The sequence below is a fragment of the Drosophila persimilis genome, unplaced genomic scaffold (genome assembly GCF_003286085.1).
Source record: "Drosophila persimilis strain 14011-0111.01,24,50 unplaced genomic scaffold, DperRS2 tig00000732-arrow-arrow-pilon, whole genome shotgun sequence".
In the NCBI taxonomy this organism is placed as follows: Eukaryota; Metazoa; Arthropoda; class Insecta; order Diptera; family Drosophilidae; genus Drosophila; species Drosophila persimilis.
Window position 1 is genome coordinate 1,439,107 of NW_020825345.1, and position 24,646 is coordinate 1,463,752.

General features: G+C 43.3%; 1 protein-coding gene across 1 annotated transcript in view; it reads right to left on the minus strand.

The window, feature by feature from the left end:
- Positions 1-24,646, minus strand: part of LOC6601181 (mucin-19) — a 122,407-nt gene that overhangs the window by 73,200 nt on the left and 24,561 nt on the right. The window lies entirely within an intron of this gene.

The window sequence follows — 24,646 nt, forward strand, 5'->3', positions numbered from 1 at the left end:
CCAAATCCATCCCGAAAGATACATCTTTATTTGGAGCCCCCCCACAGAAAATGGGGAAAACGGCGTGAAAACAAAACATAAAAGCATCGAATTTCCACAGCCTGCCACAGCCGCAGTTGACCTGCAATTCGTTCTGACGTGTGTGGGATGCGGGGGGGTAGGGGGGCAGGGGAATGTGGCATACATGCGAGTATGTCAAATGTCAAGCATTTGTGGGGCTTGAACTTTGACCTGCCTTTTGACTGGCATTTGCATGCACAGCAGCGAGGTGTTTCTCATGGGCGATTATCCCCCCCCACCCGGCCCCACCTGGCCCCCTCCCATCAATTTTGTTGGCAATGTCAAGGGAAAAACTACTGAACGCCGGCCATCGAGGCGTATGCGCAATCTTGTAGCAGAGCAGAAGGCACGTGCCCCCTTAGGCCTCACCTACTGCCTTTTTCCCCCTCGTTTCTATTCAATATCTCTCGCATCTCTCAGATACATCTGCCATCTGCCAGCCATTGGAAAGTATCTTATAATCTAATTGAGTTCTCATTTCTCGCAGTTCCAAAAGGAAGGAAAGCACTTCCGCTCCGCCGTGTAGATGGAATGGAACAAAAGAGATAGAGAGAGAGAGAGAGAGAGAAAAACTTCCTGCCACTTGAGAGAGCGGGCCGGCCGGGCGACAAATTGAAAGCAGAATCAGCGACAAGCAACGACAGACATCGTCTAGGCTTCTCTGTCTCTGTCCCTGTCCCTGTCTCTTTCTCCGTGTTGCATCTTGATTTATTAGCTAAAATTATTATGTTTTTTGTATCGCACTTTGTGCCTCGTGCCACAACAGCTCGTTAGATCGTTCTCTCTCCCTCGCTCTCCTCCTTCTCTCCCCGTATCGCTGATTGCGATTCAGGTTCTTGGACGCCCGCTCATTTCCGTAATGAGTGTTGTTGCACTCTCCTCCTGCTCCGCGCTGCTCCGCTCTGTCGTTCCCATTATTACACCCCCTACAAACAGTATACGTACACAATATATACACATTTATTGAACTCGGGGGAGGGCACACCCCCGCCCCGCTCGAACAGAGGGGTGGGGTGGCAGAGTCATGGCCAAATGCGGCAACTTGTTTCGTTTTGTTGTCTCTCGTTATCTGTCGCTTGCTGTTGGCTGAACATTTATGATGCAAAAGCCACAGCAGAATAGCACACAGCGGGAGAGAGAGAGAGAGGGGGGGAGAGATAGAGTTGTAGAAGGTGGAAGCCAATTGTTTATGGTGGGAGATTACGACTAGAAGATACCCTTAACAGGGGGAATATCTCTTGAAAATGTAGACGGTACTCCTTGCGGCGGCCTTTAAGCTTTACTTTCTCGATTCTTGCTAGAGCATACCCTTGGCTACCCTGTAGAGCATGAAAAGTGGTTTATTCTACACGGGAAAATCTTGCTATTCGAGAGCCTGCCCAGCCAGCCAGCAGTGTCCAGCCTTTGCCAGCCAATTAATTAATTAATAATTCTACAGAATATATTCCACTGTGTGGAACTTCCTCTCTTTTGTTTCTGCCTGTCGGGCATCTGTCATTCTCTGGTGATGCGATGCGACAGCTGATGTTTCATTGCTGCCTGATTTAATGCCAATAATTGTGTTTATTAATATGCAGGATACGTGCCATACGGGGCGTATGATTGATGTCCATGGGAAACCTTTGTGGCGGGGGGAAGAAGGCCACTGAATAATGCATCAGACAGTCCGTTGCTCTATAATTCAGTTACGGCCTGCCCCAAAAGACACGAGGATGGAAGGAACTTTGTTCTCTTGTTGGAATATCTCAAAATCCAGTCACATTTTGTGGCTCCAGCTATCCGCCACTTGGTTCTTAGTTCTGCCCACCCCCCCCAGTGGATTGTGGAACCAAAATAAACCATAAAAGTGTTGGCCTTTTCCTCTGTCCATGCAAAAAGTGCCAAAAGCCATGCCACAAGACTCAAAAGTTTGACAGTCACACAGAGCGAGGAGGAGGAGGAGGAGGAGGGGGGTAATGGAGGATGGTGCATGCCAAGCCACGCCACGCATTATTTAGCAATGAAAGTGGATTAAATGCAACCTACTTTTACCACCAATAGAAGCGGTAGGAGGGGGAGGAGGGGGAGGCCGGCCAGCGGGTGGCACCACACCATCGAAAAGCGATAAAAGAGAGGTGGAAGAACCTGTAGTATAACCATGTCAATCTATTAGGTACGCCCCATTTTAACCAGTTTACGAAAGAGAGCCACGAGCCAAGAGCCAAGAGCCAAGCCACAGCCGAGAGGGATATAGCAGGATGCACCACCGAAAGGCGAGTGGGAGGAGAAAGTGGTGGCCGGAAAAGTGGTTGGAGCCATCGGCAAGGTCGCGGTGGCACCACAATCTTTGTGCATTGCGCCCGGGGCTGCACGAGCAGCAGCAGCAGCAACAGAAAGACAGATGGGATGGCCAGAGGCAGCACTTGGCCGTGGCTTCCATCCATCAAATGACGGCAGTTGTCGGGGAATCATTGGATGCTCCATCATCCGCTTGAAGCTGTCATGCTCTATGCATTGTTCGCACTTTGGCATCGCTGCAATTAGCGTGTTGACAATTACCGAGAAATGAAATGAGAAATGGGATTACAAGAACGAAATGCGAAGAGATTAGGGAAGGGGGAACGATTATAGAGGAGGGAGGGGGAGGAGAGCAGGAGGAGCCACTAAGAAAACACTAGAAAACGCGAGAACGTGCAGCAGAGACACAAACGCATGCCATGACAGACAATTGGAAAAGTAAATTAGAGACAGAGACACAGACAGAGACAGAGAAAGAAAAGCCACTGGAGCAGTCAGTGGAGAAGCCCCAAAGCCCCACAGAGCCTCAGAGCCAGAGAGCCAGAGAGTCACTTGAGTAAAGAAATAACTTGATCAACAATAATGTTAAAGCATAATTTAATTGCCCAGAGAGCGCCATTTAATCACAATTAAATTATATTTAATTTGTGGCACATGGCAAGGCATGGCACACAGCGAGAAACAGAGAGAGAGAGAGAGATAGAGAGAGAGACAGCGAAAAAGCAGAAGAAATTTTCTAGACCAACAGGCTGGGCGGTGCGGATATCGAGGGGCAAACTCTGCCACAAGAAATTCGTGAATAATTGCAGGAGCTTCCCAAGTGCTGGGGAATTTCCTGGACAGGCTTCCAATCGGAGTACTACGAGTGTGTAGCCCTAAGAAATGCCTCTGAAGTGGGTTTAAACTGAATTTTGGGCACAAAAAAGGAGCACCAGCGGGGGAAATCTTGGATTAGCTAGAAATTCCCTAGTATTTCATCTGGAATCCCACTAGAAATAGCTGCCAAATGATCTAGAGACCAACCTTTACCTTGAAATTATCTACAAATTTCCCCAGAAATTTGCTACACATTTCATTCCCATAGAAGTTTAATTCTTTCCCCCACAAAAAGGCTCTACTGTACTTGCACTCGTACTGGCAATCGTTCAACAGATAACAGAAACAAAAAAAATCACTTTTACTGATAACTTCATTGTCGTCGCTGCCGTCGTCGTCGTCGCTGCCGTCGCCGTCGTCGTCCACTGCTCCATTGCTCCACTGATGGAATGAGATGCGATGCGATGCGATGCGATGCGATGCGATAGTGCGAATGATGCGGATGCTGTTCTGCGAGTGACGTTGATGAGGCCATCGGTTGACGCCAGCAGCAGCAGCCAGCAGTAGCTGACATTTAACCGTAAGAAAAAAACCAACACACGAAACAGAAACAAAAACAAAAACAAGAAATGAAGAAAAGCCAAAGTTTCCAGCGTTTTGTTCAATGAATAAACAATTTTTATGTATATTTTCTGTGTAATTTCTGTGGTGGGCGCCGCCGGAAATCAATTGTCGGATTTTAATTTTTAATTTTTTTTGCTCGGTCGAGGGATTAAGCCATTTTGTAGGCGTTGGTATATGTACTTTAACGTATCGTATTTTGCATAAGCCCCAAAGTGCGGAATAAGCAATACGTATCGCATATAGGAAATGATTGGGGATTTCCCTCGAACGAGGATGACCAAAAAAGGCACAAGCCCGTTTTCAAAAGCAAAAGTAACAATTATAGATTGAAAGATCTATGCAGATTGGAAAGAGAACCATAATCCAAGGAGAGGTTGAATTTAGAGGTTCTTCTGGCGGAAGATCTACCCGTAAAAGTATCTCATTTGTGGTTCATTTGGAGATGAAAACCCCTCCTCCTTGAGGTGGTTTCTCCGCTTCGCCTAGCTCTGGATCTTCTCTCCGAAGGAGGATTCCAGGCCACCCTCTGGGAAAATATGATTCAGGCCCAAATAACTAATGATGTCATTTTCAGGTTTTTCAGGCGCTGCTTTTTGATGCCGCCTCACTTTTCTTTTGTTCCCTTTGAGTTTTTGTATTTATTTATTTATTCTTTTTTTTTTTTGCAACGTAAGTATTAGGGTCAAGTTTGCCTTCACACATTGCCATATTCCACGATTATTATGCCATTTACACCATATATGTATGTATGTATGTGTGCCAATAGTCTCTGACATTTGTTTGTGATTTTTCTTTCTTATTTTTCTGCTTTTCTTGTGTTTTGTTGCTGCTTTTCAATTGAAATTTCAGGCGTCAATGCACGTTGCACAAATTACGTGGCGGGGGCCCTTGAGTGCAGGTGGAGTCCAGCGCCAGGGGAGGGCAGGGGGGTGTGTGTGCTTTATGATGAAATTGGAGCCATGGGAGGCTTCATTAGGGATCCAAAAGGGGCAAAGAGGGAAAGAGCGAAGGGAATTAACTGCTGAAACAAACAACTGCAAAATCTGCTGGAAATTTCAATTGAAACGCAAAGGGAAACGACTCTCTCTCTCTCTCTCTCTCTCTCTCTGTCTGTCACGGTGATTCATGAATGATGCCATTTTCAGGCACTCTGCCTATGGGGAAAAATGAATGAAAATTCAAATTTAATTGAAAATCAAATGTAATTGTTCGAGAATTGCATTTAAATGGCAGTTAAGTCACATGATTATTGACTCACTGACATCACTCTCGCTCCTCGCCAGGGGAAATGCTTTCTTCGTTCGAACAGTTTTCCCACGCGATGCGAAACACAATCCATAATTTCCTCAATTCGGAAAACACTCTTCTGTCGCATGCCACACCCCGATGCCCGGCCCGAAGCCCCCCGCCGCATAATTGATTGATCAATAATCAAAAATTTATATGCAAATTGTTCCAATTACGAGAAGCGTTAAAAAAACAACACACAACGCACAAACACAAACAAATCTTGGAAATCATATCGTCTATGCAACAGACCGCAGACCCCTCCCCCTACCGCCCCACACCAACCGCTAGACAAAGACAAACGACAAACAAAGACAGAGACAGAGACAAGGGCCACTGGGAAAACAAAAGAGCGAGAGATGGAGAGATAGAGAGACGCGGCAAAAAATGAGGCGACGAAGTGAACCGCAAATCAATTTTAAAAATCTCCCAACGAGGGTTTAATAATACATTAGCATAGTGACGAAAGCCCCACACACTAACTTTCGATCCAACAAAGGATTTAATTTATAAAAAAAATCACAATTAAATCAGTTTATACAAAAAAATAGTTATATTTTTATGGATTTTGTGCTGTGACTAGTGCATTAATTTATAAGATATTTTTTGTCCCGCTAGGACATTAGAAAAAATCAATTGAAAGTGAAGATTTAAATATAAAAACTATCCCAAAACAATTGAAATATGGCTGAAAAAAAAGTCATCCATCGGATAAATAACCAACAGAAATGGAAAACTATCGCCCACAGAAATGTACACAAAAATATAAGTTAATAAATAAATAAAATAAAAAAATAAACATTAAACAAAGAAACGTATCCGTGAGGCATACAAAAAAAATAATAAGGAAAATATTGTTAATAAAATATATACAGAAGCCTCAGAGAATAAAAATGCGTTTATATCAATGACAAAGTTTAACCGAAATATATAAAATATCAAACACATAAATGGATACGAAATTAAACATTTAAACGGTAGAATATCGGGAAACCCAAACCAGAAATGGAACATAAACAATGGGTAAACACAATGAAGTTTCGGTGCGATGGGTGATCGATTTTATGCGGCTACAATCTGTGCAATATTGTATATTGGACACCAAAGAAAGGGGGGTGGGGGGCCTGGTTGGTGGGTGGTGCTTTCATCACTAGCTTGGTGCCGGGTAGCTGCCGTCTGCCAAGCTGTCTGTCTGTCTGTCTGCTGTCTGCCCGTCCACAGTGATATGCAAATATTCGAATGCAACGCTCATTTCATTACGAATATGCTTGAATAATTGTGAGTGGAAATTTGAATGGAATGGAAAATGCATAATGATATTCGTTCGTTGCTGGGCAAAAGAGCGCTGTAAGATGATGGAAGACATGAAGATGTCTGTGGATATGGATATATGAAATGCAAACACAGACACACAGACAGAGGTTGTTCATAAATTAATTAACAAGCCCTGTGACATAATAATCAAACAGAAGGCAAGAGTCACGGATACGCTAAACGAATCTACAGACACACTTCGAAATGGTTGGTTTTTCCAGCTGTTTTCACGATAAATCAAAAGAACAAATCACCAAGTGAGAGAAAGCTAATGAGTGCTAATCAGAAAAATAGAGAGCTTAGCTGTGGCCATAATTTGCCGCACTCTTTAGCAGCGTTTATGCTGGAAAAAACTAGCTCCAATCGGGGGAAAATTTAGGCAAATAGGTGTGCCACTTCCACCCCAAGGAAAAAGCGAGAAAGGGGAGAAAGGGGGAGAGAGCAAACGGAAATGGCGGCGGCGCCTCCATTTGTGCACGTTTTTCCTACATTTTGTGGTTATTGATGTTAGATGGGTTTTCCTCGGCTTTTCCTAGTTATTTGTGGCGACAGTTTGGACCCTCGAAATGGGAGTAGAGCTCCCTCCTGCTGGCAGAGAGGATATCATCATCATCATCATCATTGCACCTTCTGTGTACATCGGGGGGGAGGGGAGGGGCGGGTGGCGTTCTATTTTTGATGTGTCCAATGTCGCGTCTATTAAGTTGAAAGTTTGCCAACTGTGCCACAAAAAAACAAAGCAGAAGGGCGGCAAAAGAGGGGGGGGGGGGGACAGAGAATGCAATATGAAAGTTATGCTTGCAATGCACTTAAGGGGGTGGCAGGGAAAACCCGCTGGTGGTGGTGCGACGGAAGTCACTGTGCCAAATAGTTTTGGTGCTAGGAAGAAGCGCACTAGCTATGGAATTCAATTACTGCTAAGTGCCCGGAGAGCCCAAGAGCCCCAGCTCTCGTTTTGGGCCAAAAGAAAGGATAAACTATCGAGGGATTCTTGGGGGCAGTCCACCCAAAGGTGGCGAAAAGTTGGATAATCCCAGAGACCCATTAAATGCTGATTCGTACTTCATTTTTAACCCATTTTTGGTGGCCTTTCGCTGGATCCGTCATCATGAAAGTTCATCGAGCAATCATCATTCCATCAATTTGTAATCCCATTGCCATTCATTCAGTCATTCAGCTGTCAAGCCCCAAAGCTCATTAACAACCCTTGGACGGATGTCCCTTCAGCCATTCAGCCATTCAGCCGTCCATCCATCCCCTCTCTGCGGCTCGTTTCTCTGGCAATCAGTGTCAAAAATATTGTATCTATGGAGGCCGCTACCCAAAAGCAAGCCATGCGGGAAAGTATCTATGTTTTGTGTCTATCGAATGACAACAAAAGCCATGGATGAGTGCACCCACCAGTGGCCGCCCCCTGCCTCTCCGCCGTGGAAAAACTGTCAACGAAATGGGTTTTGTGTTGGTTTTTTGGGTTTGGAGTTCCATCACCTGGCAGTGGGAAGGATCCCTTCTGCCTCTCTGCTCCATCAATCCTCAATAGGCCTTAAGTGCTTATGGCACATTTATCTGTGGCATGCCCCTCCCTCATGCAACATTCAAACAACAGGAGACACAGAGGCGACAGAGGCGAGAAAGAGAGAGAGAGAGATCCCTACCATTGACGCAGGTCGCCTCTGTCTGACATTTGTTACAATCATCAGCGAGCGACAGGCCAGCCCCTGCTCGACGGCAAATAAAGGAAGGAAGGAAGGAAGGATGGATGGATGGAAGCCAGAGCGGAAGGAAGAGACACTCCACTCACAAGAAGCGACAGTAGAGGCCTCCCCTAGCGGCACGCCCCTTCTCCATTTTCCCCAATGACGTTCAAAAGTCGCGGGCTTTGTTGGAAAATGCTATTTACGGATATATCGATCGAATTTAAAGGGGGGGATAAGAGGAGCCTCTTTAAACATTAACGCCAGTTCGAAAATTAATCAATGAAAGTGAAATTACGAGCAGCGGTCCCACGTTAACTGCCTGTCAATCTGTGTGTGTGAACCCCCACCCCCACCACCACCCCCACCCCACACTGCTACTCCTGTTAGATCCTTTGGGGGGCATTACTCATACGTAACGTTGTCATACACAAATTTCCATGCTATGATTCATTCTCTGGCAACTTTTAGACACGAGGAAAATGCTCAACTTTTACTTGAGGAAAATGCCACAATTAAGTGGGGCGAGAGAGAGACAGAACGAGAGAGAAACAGAGATTTATTAAGCGTAAGCACAAAGAAAGTAATAAAAATGAATAAATTTTTGTTTGTCATAAAACCAAAAGCAGTCGAGAGATGGTGGGGGGGAGGCAGTGGGTGGCGGCAAGGCTACAACGTCGTCATGGCAATGGGATACAGATTATGCCGCTGTGGGGGGGAGGGAGTGCCAGTGGCAGTGGCAGTGGGAGTGGGAGTGGGAGTTGCCTTGAAGGTCTTTCTTGTGGTTCTTGTTCTTGTGGGAGATGGAGATTATATGCAGAAGAACTTGACTCTACTCTACTCTACTCTACTCTACTCTACTCTCCTCTCCTCCACTCGGGAAAGTCAAGAGCGACAGTTGACCTTTTGTGTCTGCATTTGCTCCATGAAACTTTCAGTTGTGGCCATGGCCAAAAAGGTCACATATAAATACGTACAATATAGTCGTACAAATGGATGGTGGCCATACTTTCTAGGGGAAAGCTTTTACAGGAAGATTTTCTAATTACAGGCATTAAATAAAAAGGGAAATTAAATGTATTTCGGTTAATTATGGGATTGGTTGTGGGGAATAATTAAGCAGAGCAGCACTGCGTTTCATCGAAGCTGCCACAGACACAGATACAGACACAGATACAGTTGATAGAAAAATATACCAACAGATGCAATTACACGCAGATACAGATACAGAAACAGAAACAGATAGAGATACAGATACAGATACGATAGAAAAATAGTTAGTACAATTTAATGGCATTTTGCTGATGGCTGCACAAAACTCTGCGGCGCCTCTGCCTCTCTGCCGCTGCCTCTGCCTCTGCGAGTGGCAGATGTTGAACAATTAACGCGCTTGGGGGCCACACAAAAGTCACCCAGCAACAACATCACTCAACCACAAAAAAGCAACAACAAAACGGCAATTGTTGTAATGGAGCGCATAAATTCTAATGAACCCCCACATAATGAGCTGAAGGCGCATTTTTGGGGCCAAAATTGCTGTGGAAAATTTGATTTGCAGTTCAGGCAAATGGAAAATAATGTAGCCATGAAAATTGCATGCAAAGGTTTTTTCCTATCTGCTGGAAAATGTGAATGAATGCAAATTGAAAAGATAAATAAATGAAGAATTTAAGGGGCATTTTTGTTGGTGGAAAAACTTTTGTTTTCCAATCAAAAGAACACATTGTGGAGAAAAACTAGTTCAAGCACAAAGATTTTCCAATCAAAAGGCGAAACTCCCGTGTACGAGTGGTTTAGAAACCAAAACATTTTCTAATCAGAAGAAGCCGTGGAAATCGATGGGAAACTTTCGAAAATGAAATTGCAATCGACTACGACTAAATGCAGTTGAAAGTTCGAAAGTTGGCATTGCCATGACGACCCCAACAACAGCAGCAACAAAAGCAGCAACAATAGAAACAACACAAAAACAGCAGAAACAGCAACAAAAGCCATGTCTAAACAACAATAAAACTAACCAACAAAAGGGCGGAGCCTAACAAAACGCACGGCTCAATGCTTCACCAACAACAACAACAACAAAAGTACCACACAAGAACGAAACAACAACAAAATGAACCAGAAAGGAAGTCACTGTATGAGCCCCTTGATACCCCTTGATTGCATTGCAAAGCTCTACTCAAAATCATAATACCCTCCTGTGAAAAGGGTATAGCAACAACACACAGTCCACAGAACAACCACAGTCCACAAAAATAGAAGCTTTGAAAGCAAAGCACCTGCTGCTTTCATCTCTCTTGCTCGCATACACTCGGTCTGGTCTATCTCTTCGCATATCTCTTTTCCTCTCTTTCGGGCCGTGTGCTGTGCGTGGAATGCCTGAATGGCTAGACTTTTGTCGGAGCATTGAATTCAATTAAATTAAAAGAAATTTGTGCAATAAAACTGCAAATAAAGCGCACATGAAGAATGTGTCCATTTATATTTAAAGTAGCTTCTGGCGACTAAAAATAGCCGCAACTTGTGATAAGCCGACAGACCAGACGGGCTATAAATATAACTGCGAAACACAACGCAGACAGACCCAAAGAGAGTCGTACAGATAAACAGAATGAGAGAGTGGGAGAGGAGAGTGAGATCGAGTGTGTGTGATGTGTGACAAACAGAGCAGGTCAGAGGCTTAGTTCTCTTGCTTTTGATCTCTCTCGCTGTCTCGCTGTCTCCCTCTGTCTCTCTTTGTCCGTCAAGTGTTCCCGAATTAGAGCTTTCAATTTACCGTTCCTATAGCTGCAGCTTACCAGAGACAGCTCATGGGCACGAGTGGGAGGGAGGGAGAAGTCTGCAAAGTTGGACTTCGTCTGATCTTCTCTCTGTTAGCTTTTCACACAGAAATTAACACTTGCACATACAAAGACCGTCTTGTCTCTGATTAACAGTTTGATAATTGTCACTAACTTTTTGCGACGCGTACGAATACTCACAAAGTGCTGGCAGCAACTCCACTCCAATGGTTTTCGCCGTTTTGATATCCAATTCTTTGTTGAATTCTGCGGCTAAATCAAGCATGACAATAAACGAAATAATCGCAGTCGGAGATTGGAAACGCATTGCTAAACTTGTTTTACAAAAAAAACATTAAAAAAAAACAACCAACAATAAAGAGAAACATACTGGCACTGCGGACGGAACACACAATCGCAGGGGGGGCGGGTCGGATCGGAAACTATAGTCGGAACAGAACGAACTCCACTCCACTCTCCAAAGGGAAACACAACAAGAACACTATCGAATAAAAAAGCTCGAACCGACGCGAGCAGCCCCAAACAAAAGACTGACTCGAGCCAGAGTTGGAGGAAGTTGGCAAGCGCCAAAAGTGGCGGCCCGGCGGCCCGACGAGCGCCACAGAGACACGACGACAACGATCGGGGCTGATCGTGCGCACCGATAGCTCCAGCGTGTCTGTGTCTGTGTGTGTGTGTGGGTGTTGGCAGCAATGCAGCAAACAGAACAGCCAGCCAGCAACAACAGTTACGACAATTGCTGAAAAGGGAAAGGGCGCAAAAGTTTGTCAATGCTGCAGACGAGTACGCGAGAGGGACAGTGAACCAGAGTGCAAGAGTGCAAGAGTACAAGAGAGAGAGAGATAGAGAGAGAGAGGGAGAGAGATGTGGAGTGGAGATAAGGGAACAACTCAATGCCAAATGTTGCTGATACCTACGGTTCTCGTGGAGTTCAAGGGTATATGTGTTTCATTCAGATGTATGTTACAGAACCGTTATGTGATACGTACTCGTGTATAATTTCCAAGGCTAGAAGTGCTTAAAAATTAGAGTAAACCATGGAGTTTTTCTATTTTTTACAGGTAACTCAATGCTTACGGCATTCGGACACTAAAAGCGGGTAGTAAAAGAGGAATACTGGGTATCCTTCTTGTCGCAATAGTCTCCATACCATTTGTTCTTGTTTTTTTCCTCAGGCTCCTTTGTTCATTTGCACTAATTAACCCATTAATGGTGCATGTTCAAGATATCTTTCGAGTGATCAAAAAGATTGCAAAAAGCAGCACAAAAAAGCTAGTTGTAAAGGTGCAACGAGTACTCGTACACACCTATCCATCAAATATGTAGGTAGGTAGTGCCCCTCCCTCTTAACACTAATTTCCTATAATTTCGCATATCGGCGCACAGACCTTAATGACTGAATACTGACTGAATGCGAATCGAAACGAATCGAATCGAATCGAAGAAATCAAGAATCTGGAGTCGGAACGATGATCAATTCCAATAAGGAAAGTCTAGCAATGCAGGTGCCGTTAGAAACCAATGCGAATGCACAAGAATTGCGCTCATGATCAACTCCCATCTCAATCATCATCATGATGATGATGAAAAGCTTGCGCGGAAATGCCATAGAAAATTGCTTAATGAACCGTTTCGCATCTGCTCCAAATGGCAATAGCAATGGCAATGGCAATGGCAATGGCAATGTGGCTACTACTTCTCTACTCTACTCTACTCTACTCTTCTCTTCACCCAACCAACGGACGACCAACAACAACCAGTCCAATAGATCAGTCCAAGCCCAGTTTCGAGTGCAGGTTCAATGCCATTAGCCATTGAACGGCCACTGCTACTGGAATACTGAATCTCTCTCACTCTCTGGCGATTTTCCATAAAAGTGGTTAAATATGTATGAACACAAACACTACACATTTCGAGAAATATTTATTGCGTAGGAATACGCCAGAAGATACAAAAAAAAAAAAAAGAAAACCAACAGGAATATAAAAACCAGCACACAGAATTCACTCCCATTTCCTTTTGTACCATTTTTATGTTATTTTATTTATTTTTGCGCAGGCGGCTCTGCTGTTGCACTTCAAATTGGGAATAGAGGATGGCAAATGGGAGTCGTCCTCGTCTCAATGACGCTCGATGGAGGGAGAAGAAAAAGTTTAAGTTGAGATTGCATTCAAATTGGATGCCGATGACCAGGTAAACCAAATGCAAAGCCAAACGCAGTGGAAATAGAGAGGGAAATGGAGAAAAAGGAATCTCATTCGGAATACGAGTAGTACTCCAATCAAGTATTTTTCCCAAAGGAAATAGAGTGGGAAATATGAAGGACAAGAAGGAAGGGAATCATAAATAAAATCCAATATGTATGGATCTCAGTGAATTGGTACATGGGAGACAAATGGGAGTTTAAATTTAGAATAAATGATCTCTTAGGGCACCTGTGCATCTCTTCCAAATGAAAAGAATTTTTACAAACTTCTAAGCCACTTTTAAAAATCTTCAAAAATTCATTTAATATTCAACCTTTTTACGACCGTCTACTCCTAGTGAAACTCTTCAATCAAGAACCCAACCCACCATAGAACATCACCTTTCGCCTCTATTTAAAATGCAACTCAATTTTATGGACCCCCACCCCCCCATGATTGTCTGGCAAATATTTTCCTTTAAATTCTTTTCATTTTATATTTTTCAGCGCGCCATAAACATTTATACGACTTGGCAATGCCAATGGATTTTCAATGAACGTATGCACATATCTGTTGTCCGCTCATAAAAAACGGAAATCGTACTCGCACCCGTACCCGTACCCGTACTCGTAGCTTCGAAACTCACCCAAAAATAAAACGCAGACAAGTTGGAAAATTGGCAGACAATTGGCCGGGTGTTTTCAATACTCGTGACTCACCTGCAAAGAAAAATGAAAATTCAAGTTATTTTTCCATGCCACAAATCATAAATCATTGCATGTTAATAGGCGACTCCACGAAACAAATGAATACAGATACATTTTCGTGTTGCAACAAATGATGAAGTCACGTAGAGGCGCTTGTGTGGCACGTGCCTCAAAAAAACAATCGAGAGACAAAGCATAATTAACTAATTAATTTGCCAGACAGCCAGCGCTAGCAGCGGCTGTGGCAGGGGCAGGTGCAGGGGCAGGGGCAAGCTTTAGCTACAAAAAATTTTCTCAAAAGCGGAGCGCGCGAGGAGGAGCATTTAAGGGAAAGCTAGTTAGTGGCGGGGCAGGGGGGGGGCTCTAGTTAGTGGGAGAGCTAAAAAACTGTGACTATATATGTGGTTGGACGGGAGGGTGAGGGCGTGAGGGCGTGTGGGCGTGTGGGCGTGTGCCTTTGAGTGGAACTCACAGTTCTCTTTCTTTCACAGTTTCCGTTGTAACGCCAGGTTTGCTCTACACTTTTACAGGGTATCTGGTCTTTGGTCAGAACTTTGCACAGCGGGGAGTTAAGCATATAAGTATCAAATATATAGATCCTTAATACATATAAGCTTTAGGACCCAAAGAGCTCGACAAAAACGTTCCGTTCAGCGCAGATTTTTTCGTTAATTAATTCTGCATTTTTGTAAACCTTTTTCTACCGCATTCTCGGAATAAATCAATTTCCTACCAGTGCTATACTTTTTTTAACTTTTTAAAAAATCGTCCGCTAGACATGTCTTGCGAAACGAATTTTAGTTTAAAAAAAGTTCTCAATAAATCTAGCAATTAATTCAACATCTTCCATAACAACAATCGATCTTTGAGTGTATCTAAAGCTTCGTTCCATTCAAAACAAACCTTTTCTTTAACAGTATTTATTCTTGATTTTTTTTTGGTTTTCTTTGGCCAAAGTTTATTTATTTTTTATTTGCCAACATTTCAATCGCTATTTGCCAGCGTTTTAGCTCTTTGTTTGTTCCTTATTGTTTATGACTCTTTGCGCTTGCTGACTTTTTATGACTTCCCTTTAACCCACAGCACAGCACAGCACACCCCACCCCACCCCACTCCCCTCCCCATTCCCCTCCCCTTTACCCGCTGAGCTGGCTGCCCCTCTCGTTTCAGAGCTTTGGGGCTTTTAATTAAGGAACGTTTTTTATTGCCCCAAAAAGTCACGTGACATCGCCGGGGACGCTCCCCATAAAATCAGTGCCCAGAGGATGGATGGAATGGATGGAATGGATGGAGCGAGGACTTGGATTACTGCTGGCGCCTCTGATGAATGTGCCTCGTCCGTCTGGATGCTAAACGGAAGGCCATATCATATTTCACTCGTTGGATGAGTGATCGAAGGGAGCCACATAATGACGGAAGATGGCAGAAATCTTTGAAATGCTGCGATTATTTTTACGAAAAAGGAAAACGAGGTCGCGGCAATCAATCTTTTCTGTACCTTAAAATTAAATATTCGATTAAGGAATACTTGAAATCATTTGACAGCGTAGTGTGCCTTGAAGGAAACGTTTCCAAATCGTAAAGATATGTTTTGTGGAAAACCTTTTCAATGGAAAATCACTCTTAAAGCTGTTTTTTTTGTCCCCGACTGAGCTGCAGTTCCCTAAACCCCCTTAACTCCCCCCGCGCCACCCGCAAAAAGTCAAAAGTTATAACTTAATTTTAAGCAAATGACTATGCCACTTAACCCTGTCGCGGGGGCAGGTTCCCACTTCTCCCCCGCCACCCTCTTCTCAAACAGTCCCCTCTCCGTGCCGGCATTACGGGTTACGGCATTATATGATCACATCAATCGTTCTTAAGTGAAACACACTTCGTCTTCGTCTTCCTCCCAGGGAAGAATGCAAATTAGTCGAGAGTTTTGGGGCAACTTTTTAGTGTCGAAAGCGGAAAAGTTTTCTAAGCGCCTGCACCAACAAATAAGCTAGCAGAATTATGCAGATTTTGATACCCTTTTTGGGTGGGGGGTACAACCACACGAGGAGTCACCACTCGATGCAGAGGACCCCTTTGGGCGTGGGCTTACCTCCAGTTAGAGACTCCCTTGATTCCCTTTTGTTACTTGCTTTAATAAAACTTTTCTTGAATCCCAGATTTAATATTTAAGAAATAAATTGTACGACTTTTTCAGGCACTGGTGTGTATTACGAAACGTTTTGTATTAAAAAAATATTGTATTATTTTTGTTTTGGAACAATAAATAAGAAGCCTGCTATGCGGCTCCAAAATGAATCGGAATACTATGTTGAAATACTGACTGAGGCTGTCTCACTCACTCACTCTCACTCTCCCTCTCTCTCTCTCTCTCTGTGTGTGTTTTTTTCCAGCAATTTCTGGGCCTAATGATCGGATCGATCCACAGCGAATTGCTGGAAACCGCTGAAACAATCCGTGGAGTGGATGCAATTTACTTGCCGCATGAAATGTTGAAATGCTTTAACTGTTATTTCGTGGATACGTGCACAAATAACCGTTATAATGTGGGTTAAAAGGAGAACCAGAAGAGAAGGGGGCCACGGCAGGAAGGGATTGTGGTGCCGGCCCCCCTCTTCTTGGCTTCGTTGATGCCTCATCTTCTGCTCTGCTTCGATGATGAAACATAATTATGTTGAATCACTCACGTATCCGAAGGATACCCAAGAGAGGAGTATCTGTAAATGTTAAAGGTACCAGAGCTGACGGCGGCCTATCTGTATCCGTATCCGTATCGGCATATGTGTGTGTGTGTTATTGTGTATCTTTGCGTGAGGGCTTTGTAGGTGTCGCACAGACAAAGGCGGAAAAGAGAGGAGGAAGAAGTCTAAAAGCGCAGGAAAGGGGGAGAAAAGAAGGACAAAGAAGTGGAGGCACCGAAATGCGATTCAAAAAGAGGTTAAATGAAAGCGAACGGAAATGCCATGCCACAAAAATTATCGTATATGGGTCTTAGCCCTTAAGGGATTACTTTTTCTCTTTCCTACACATGAAAAATCCGCTTAAAGTTCTTCTAAATTTCACCCATAGAAACCTCTGGAATGGCGGTCCTCTCGTGCAATTTCCCTTCAAAATTTGCTCGAAGGAAAACATTTCCTTTGTCATGGGGAAAAGCCCTTAGCCTGCTTTTGCTCCTTCAGCAGAGCTCATCCAAGCGAGAGAGTTGGAAAAACTTCGAGGCAAAAGTACATGGGAAAAGCAGAGAAAAGTCCTTAGCCATACAATGACTCGGCGGAAAACTAGTGAAAATTCCTGCGCTCCATGTAAATGTTGCATCAAGATGCTGATGGCATCCAAGTCTGGAGGAGCTGCTGCACTCCAAAAAAAAAAAAAAAACAACAAAAAGGCAGTTGCGGCAGCCATAAGAATGAACTTGAGCCACCAAAATGCGTGGCAGCAGCTGCTGCCGCCGCGGGGCAGGGCCAAGAGGGGGAAAAGTCAAGCGGGTTCAACGCACTAACAAAGGCAGGCGAAGCAGCGGCAGCAGGGGCAGCAGGGGCAGCAGCAACAATAAAAATTGGCAAACAAATGTCAGACAGACAGAAAAGAACAGGACAAAGGCGGTGCCCAAAGAGGGGCAATGGAAAAGGAGGGCAAGACTGGGCAAGAGGGGGGCTGTCCGGAGGGAACAGACGGGCCAAGAGTGGGGTGTTGGGGCGGTTTTGTAGGAGGCGTGGTCATGGTCATATAAGCGACATGAATTACGCATTAAGTGAAATGAATTGCACAAAATAATCCTCAATTGCGTATGAAATTATGCCTACAGGGATACGAGGCTTTTAATACCGCTTAAAGGGAGGAACCGATAAATTGGATCGTTTTTGGGGGGAAAATCCCCATTTCCAAAACTATTGAAGGAATTATCTTGAGAAGCCAAACAAAGTGCTCAAATTATGGCTTTAATATTCTTTAAAACTCGACAATATCTGAGGCAAATACACGCAGATATATGGAATAGATAGGAATTTTGGCTGAATTTTATAGGGAAAAGTGCAATTGAATTGGGATTGCCAACGAATGATTGATTCTCGTTCCCATGGCAGCTACTTTATGATCTTTGTGGCTCCAGTTTATATATAACAGATACACCAGATATCCTGCAAGTGAGAGCACAAATTCCCTAGAAATTGCCAGAAATATGGAATGAAAGATGACAAAAATATGAATTTGGAAATCGAATCAGCTGTGGATGCTAATCAGGACATATCTCTTTATTATATACAAAAGTTTTCAGATTATATCGGGGCGAGAAAGCTAAGCGGGTGAGACGGGGGCGGCGCAGGCGAGGGTTCAGGGGGTCTGCCTACCGTTTCTGTCTTGCCCAAGATACCCTCTCCGCAAAAGGGCATAACAAAGGGACCAATGAAAGCAACACTGTGGCAGCACTGGAGGATAATCCAAGGCGAGGGAGATGCTGCCCAAGTGAGACAAGGAGGAACTAAGTAGAACGTGAAAGATGGGTAGGTAGTGCAGGGGGAAAGACCGTTAGGGAGGGGGGGCTTAGACTGGAAGGAGGCCCCCTAACACGCAGAACACAAACCAGATATTGGGGGCTATAGATCCCCATCCCCATCCCCATGCCCATGCCCTGCCGAAAAACCATAAGAACTTCAAAAGTTTTCCGCTTAACTGTTGCTGACCAAAAAATAAGTAAATATATTTTCCAGAGGCCCCTGAAGCGTGGACACGTGCATTAAACAATCCCCCCACCCCGCCCTACTCTCGTCTCAGGGAAAAGCCCTCTGGAAACAAAACAAAAAACACTCTAAAAGAAAACGCACCTTGTTTTGCACATTGGATTCTTCCGTTTCGTTCGTATTCGTATGCGTATATATTCGTTAGGGTTTTCCTTTGTTTTTCCGTGCTGTGCTGTTTGTTGTAATATCTTTTTTTTTCACTAATAACTTTTTGTTTTTGTTGAGGTTTTTCCTTGCGGGGGCTTTTCCCTTATGCGTACGCGTACGCGTACATTTTACGTAAATTTCAGAGTTGAAGGATACGACACGGACACGGACACGGACACGTACTGCCGCCACACGACTTCCGATTCGTTGGAGAACTCAGCGCACACTGAGATGTGTGATGGAGCCTTGGGGTTCGGGCCAGCACAGTCGCAGCCAGAGACGACCAGCAGACCGGGCCAGAACAGGCTTGGGCCGTGGCAGAGCCACGGGCAGAGGCCGAGGCAGAGACAGAGACAGGTTTCGTGAGTGTGTTTTCGCCACCATTTGGCAGAAACAAAAGCGGCCACAACGGCACCGAAAAGTCCTGAGCATTCAAGAAACAGCTGATGTTTTAGCCGGTTTTTACAAACGGCGAATTGACCAAGCGGCCAGGAGAGTAAAAGAGAGCGTAAAATATGCTGAAAGAGAGCCAGCGAGAAGGCAGCAATGCCATGCACTCAGAGAAACACTGACAGAAACAGTTGTATATTAGTTTTTCAATTTATGTTTAAGGATCCTTATTGGAATATTTGTTGGGTTTTCCATATATTTTAGGACATTTTTTGGGGCACATTTTATACCTTTCTTTAAGAAATTTTGTAACTTTTTTTTGGGATATTTTAAATAAAGTTTTTGGGAGTCTTTTCAACAGTTTTCTTTCCGGACTGTGAGATTATATTTTGTATGTTTTAAGGACATCTTTGAGATTATTTTTTGGGGTATTAATGTATAGAGTTTTTCAGCTTTAATTCTGGTAAAATTTGTAACATATTGCTAGATAATGTTGAAAATCCTTTTCACACCTGGCAATGCCATAAATCTCTCTCTCACCATTTGTTCGACTTTTTAACACTCTTCTTTAATGCATTTTTAGAGTTTTAGATTTTCCGTAATTTTTACCGTTTTTTAGGACTTTACCAACGCACAAAACTTTTCAATAATATTTTCGAAAATTTCCAAGCTTGTATTCCTGCCTGGCAATGCTCTCTCCAGCTTACTCTCTCACTCTCTCTCTCTGAAAAGTCGCTGTAATTCGCCTTTTGGGCTCTCCACAAAAAAAGAATCCTCTCCCATGAACATTAATTTGTTTGTATCTGCGCACTAGAAAGGACCTTCTCTGGCCTCTCCCACTCCCCTCCACCTCCACCTCCACCTCTCCCACCCAGCTCCCCCTCTTCACGCAGTCAATAAAACAACTACTACGGAACGGCCCTCAGCAGAATTGAACAAGTTGCCGCCTGAAACCCTCGAAAAACAGCCGCCACCAACGCCCCCCTGTCCCTTTGTCCCTCTGTTTGCTTTAAAATTATGTTTGTCAAAGTTCTCGACTGTAAAATTTATGTGGCCTGGCCGGCCCTGCCCTGCCCTGCCCCCATTTGATTAGTGCAACTCCATAGATGAGTGGGGTAGGTACATTGTACAATGCACATGCCATGCATGCAGGGAGGTCTCCGGAAAGTGCAACCACAACAAGCTGCGCGACAAAACAAACGCCGAGCCCAGCCGACACTTGACCGACCGACCGCCCCCCAATCGAGAGACCACAGAATGTTCGCACACAGCTGCTGTGCGTAGCTGCTGCCCCAAAAAAAGGGGCACCCTTTTGTGATAGTAATTATCCATCGAATGAACGCGTAACGAACTCAGCGGGTGGGTGGAGGACATTAGAAGATTGTCAATGGAGCGGCAGCCGCCTAGGAGCATCCTCTAGGAGCATGAAGTGGAGTCAAGTGCTAGGGGGAGGTTCCGTTCCTTCTGGCACAAGCAGAAGGGTTCCCTGGGCTGGAGCCTCTCCTTTCCAAGGGGTTCCTGTCTTGCCCGGGAGGTTCCCTCTTTTTGTCCTGCCACATTTCAGGGGGGGGTTGGGTTCCTTCCACATTTAATGGGGTTAAGTGAGTTATGATTATTTCAGGAGATATAGGGGAGGAACAGGCGGACTAGAACATGCAGCAAAAAGTTGCTGCCACACATGTGGTTTCGTTTGGTTTATTTATGGCACAGACGCCTCTCTCAGTCTCAGTCTCTGACTCGACTGACTCGACTGTAACTGTTCCCCACACATTTTGAGGTCCTTGGTGTGCCTTCGTGCCTTCGCAGACAGAAAACAAATTAAAGCCGGGTGACATTTTTATTGCTAGTTAGCCTCCAAGAGAGTGGAGAGTGGAGTGTGGAGTGTGGAGTGTGTGTGAGGTCCCTCCGAGAGCAATGCTCCCCGACTTCCGGAGGTAAATGAACTCTTCTTTGTGTGTGGCAAGAAATTTGCTTAGCCTTAAACGGATTTCCCATTAAAGAGTCACTTCCGCTAGGGCCAATTTTCAATTAGATTGTGGCATTCCACAAAGATTGACGGGCATAAGCCTCTTGGCAAAAGTCCCAACGAAGCGTCGAAGATTTTACAAGAAAAACATTCAAAAGAAAAGAAAACTTGGTGGAAAATTAAATTTGAAAGGGAAAGGGGGCAGGGGGGGGAGGTAAATGGGAGTTCAATCCTCGAAGAAAGATACAGAAGGAGGACAATCCTAAAGAGGGAATGAAAACAGGATTCTAGCTTGGATTTCTCTCAAGAGTTTCCCCTTCAAGCATCTTAAAAATTTCCCCTTCGGAAACCGTACGCCTCATTAGGCAAGAAAGGCGCAACATAATTATAGAAGAAGCGTGTAAAAAAGCAGCAAGAAGTGTATAACAATAAGCCTCTCACTTCTCCTCCAAGAGGCTCCTTAATAAGGGCAAGCGACCTGCAGTTGAATGTCCTTTTTATGCCACAACACGAGCACAGGACAGACTCCAAGAGCCAGTGCCACAGCACGAAGTAAACTTTCAGGAGGTTCCATTATGAGGCCAAGACTTTCCCTTTTTTTTTTTTTTTTTTTTTTGTTGTTGTTGCCATAAGACGATTTTTGGCTTTAAGCTTTTTTCTTTTTGCACCTTTTTTCAGGTTTTTTTCGCAAGAACTGAATGAATGAACGAATGTTCTTTGTCTGTCGTTTTGGTAGGGTTTCGTCCTCGGGCGGGCAGACAAACTGTAAACAGAATCCCATTCGAGGGTAAATACATGGCACATCCATCCATCCTTCAATCCATCAATATGGTTCTGTATTTGTTTTGATGGAGCTCTCAATAAGTTCAACTTTTCCACTGGGCTGTGGGTTTTTCCAGCAAGTTTTTTCCTACAACAACAAAATAAACATTTCTCCATGTCTAGACGAAGTTTTTGTTGATGGAATGTGATATTTTGATAGGTAAAAGTTTGTATAAATATCATAGATTATTGATGTACTTTGTTTTATTTATGATATCTGAAAGGTATGTGCAGATGGGATGGTTTTTCCAAATATTAAATACTTAAAGACCCTCAAACTAGTTATGGAATTGTTTGGAAAACCTCATACTCGTAGATGGCTAGAGAAGAAAAATGTTTGACCAGGTTCGAGACAAAAAAGGGAGCCTCTCGTTGAAAACTAATTTTCAATTTTCAAGAGTTCACATATGTATATCATTACTGGAGACTAAATTTGAAAATTACGAAAAATATGACTAAATCAATAAAAAAATGGAAAAACCTTTTTTTGGGGATTGGATAACGGGACTTTGGGTGTGCCTCATCTAACATCAAATGTTTTTTTAGAGGTAGTGCATTTTTTTTCACATAACTTTAAAATCTTAAATCTGGTTGTATTGAACTCTGAAAAGCTTATAATTTCAGCTACAAATTGGATCCAAAGCCTAATATGCAGACGTTTAACAAAACCAATCGGCCCCATCGTATGCAAACCCAATTTTTCCACCTCCAAAATTAAACTTCAAAGCTTTGCAGACGGCATCTATGCAATGCAACCACCTTATGAAGCTATAGCCAAGACACAAACCCAAAGCACCCGCAGCTTGCATATCAATTTTACACTGGCTCCCCCAGCCGGAGATCAGCGAAAGTTAAAGCAGTTAAATTATATTTAAAATGCAATAAAGCTATATAAAAGCAAACATAAAATAAATATTTCAATAAATTATTTAATATAAATAGCACATAAATAATAGCATTCAATATTTGTGTAAGGCTGGCGGCACAAAACTTTAGCAAACAACAACAGTAAAACGTTTTTTGAGCTTTCTTTTTGTATTTTTATTACCAGAAAAATGTTAGTCAATGAAAACGTTTGTTAGCCTGAAAAAGGGGGGTTAGGCTACGAAAAAAAACCATAAAAAAACAACAGAAAAATCACGAATAAAAAATTTGGAGTAAATATTTGTTTTTGGTTTTTGTAACATTTTTATTAATAATAATATATGTATATTTGCTTCATGGCTTCTGCGCATCCGTTTGTTTATCTGGTTAAATCATATATATTTATAAACATTAAAAATTATAGCGAAAAATGAATTCTACGTAAATGTTTCGTTGACAAAAAAAAAAATACTTAAACTATTAAATTTTGAGCTGAAAATATACAAAGAGATTTATAGAGAGAATAGATTTCATGATTAGTATTTATATCGCATTTCTTTTGCGTTTCAGATGCTTAAACATTTAAGAATGGAGAGTGTACATAATGTGGTTAAATTAATTAATTAATTAAGAGCATAATTAATGGTAAACATATAAAAAAAAATCATTGGCACAAGTTGCAGTCAAAATTAACAATTAATTAAGTAAGAAAACAAAGGAAATTGCGGTTAAAAAATATAAACATTATTTTTTTTTGCCACTGTTAAGGAGGAGCTGTTTGATGAATGGAAAAGATACATTTTGCACAGTGGTTCGAAACGAAATAAATTGTACAACTTATCTTAGAAATTGAGAATACTTTTGGTTCAACTAAAATTAAACATAATTCTTTAGATATTTATAATAAATGGAAATTTTGTAAGTGCACTTTGTGGCATATAAAAATTAATACAAAAAATTCAAAGATTATTTCCATAATTTCTCCATAATTGCAACAACAACAAACAACAGTAACGTGTGGCATCCACACAGCCAGTCGATGTGTGTGTGTGTGTGTGTGTGTGTGTGTGTGACTGTGTATGTGATGATCACATCTTTCAGGCAGCAAGAGCAATTGCAATAATGATAATCACACCAATTACAATGAGGCACAAAGTGAGCAAATCGTTGGGTGTAATCAGGCCCACGGTGCAGGCGACAAATACGTGCTCGAGTGTTGTCAGACCGCCTCGTGCCACGGCGCCACCAACTGCTGCATCTGCTGCTGGTGCCACAGTGCGTACTTCGCCAAAGACAGAGAGCGCCTTCGAGCTGGTGGTTGGCTGCTCCTCCTCCTCCTCCTCCTCCACCACCGCCGCCGCCGGAAGTCCTTGGCGCGTCTCACTTACATCGCCACTGCTCTTGCCCTGCTTCTCCTGCGGTTCCTCCTCATTACGTGCTGAAGTATCGTTAATTGGTATATCATCATCGTTGTCGTTGTCGTTGTCGATCGATTGGTTGGCTTCATCGGTTACTGGTGTCGTCGGTTCTGCTTCCATTTCTTCTCCCACTTTGGTTTCATAATTGAGTTTCACCTCGGAAATGCTTAGGTTGAGTGCAGGGGTCTCGTAAACGATGCTCTTGCGGCGTGGGAACTGCATTGCAGAGTCGCATTCGTCCAGAGTTTCGTTAAATTCGGATTCGTTAGGTTTTAGGTCACTTTCTTCAGATTGTTTCAAGCTAAATTCCGCCTCTTCTAACTCAAATCTACATTCGTTTTCTAAAGTTTCGTCAAGTTTGCGTTCGTTAAGTTTTCTTTCGTCAAGTTTCTCTTCTCTATGTTTTATTTGATCAGGTTTAACTTCGCTAAGATTTCTTTCGTCAATTGGTTCTTCATCAAGTGGATTTTCCTGTATCTTTAAAGTCTCACTCGCCAGTTTATAAACCTCTTCGCTAAGACTAACAGTTTCGTCAAGTTTGGC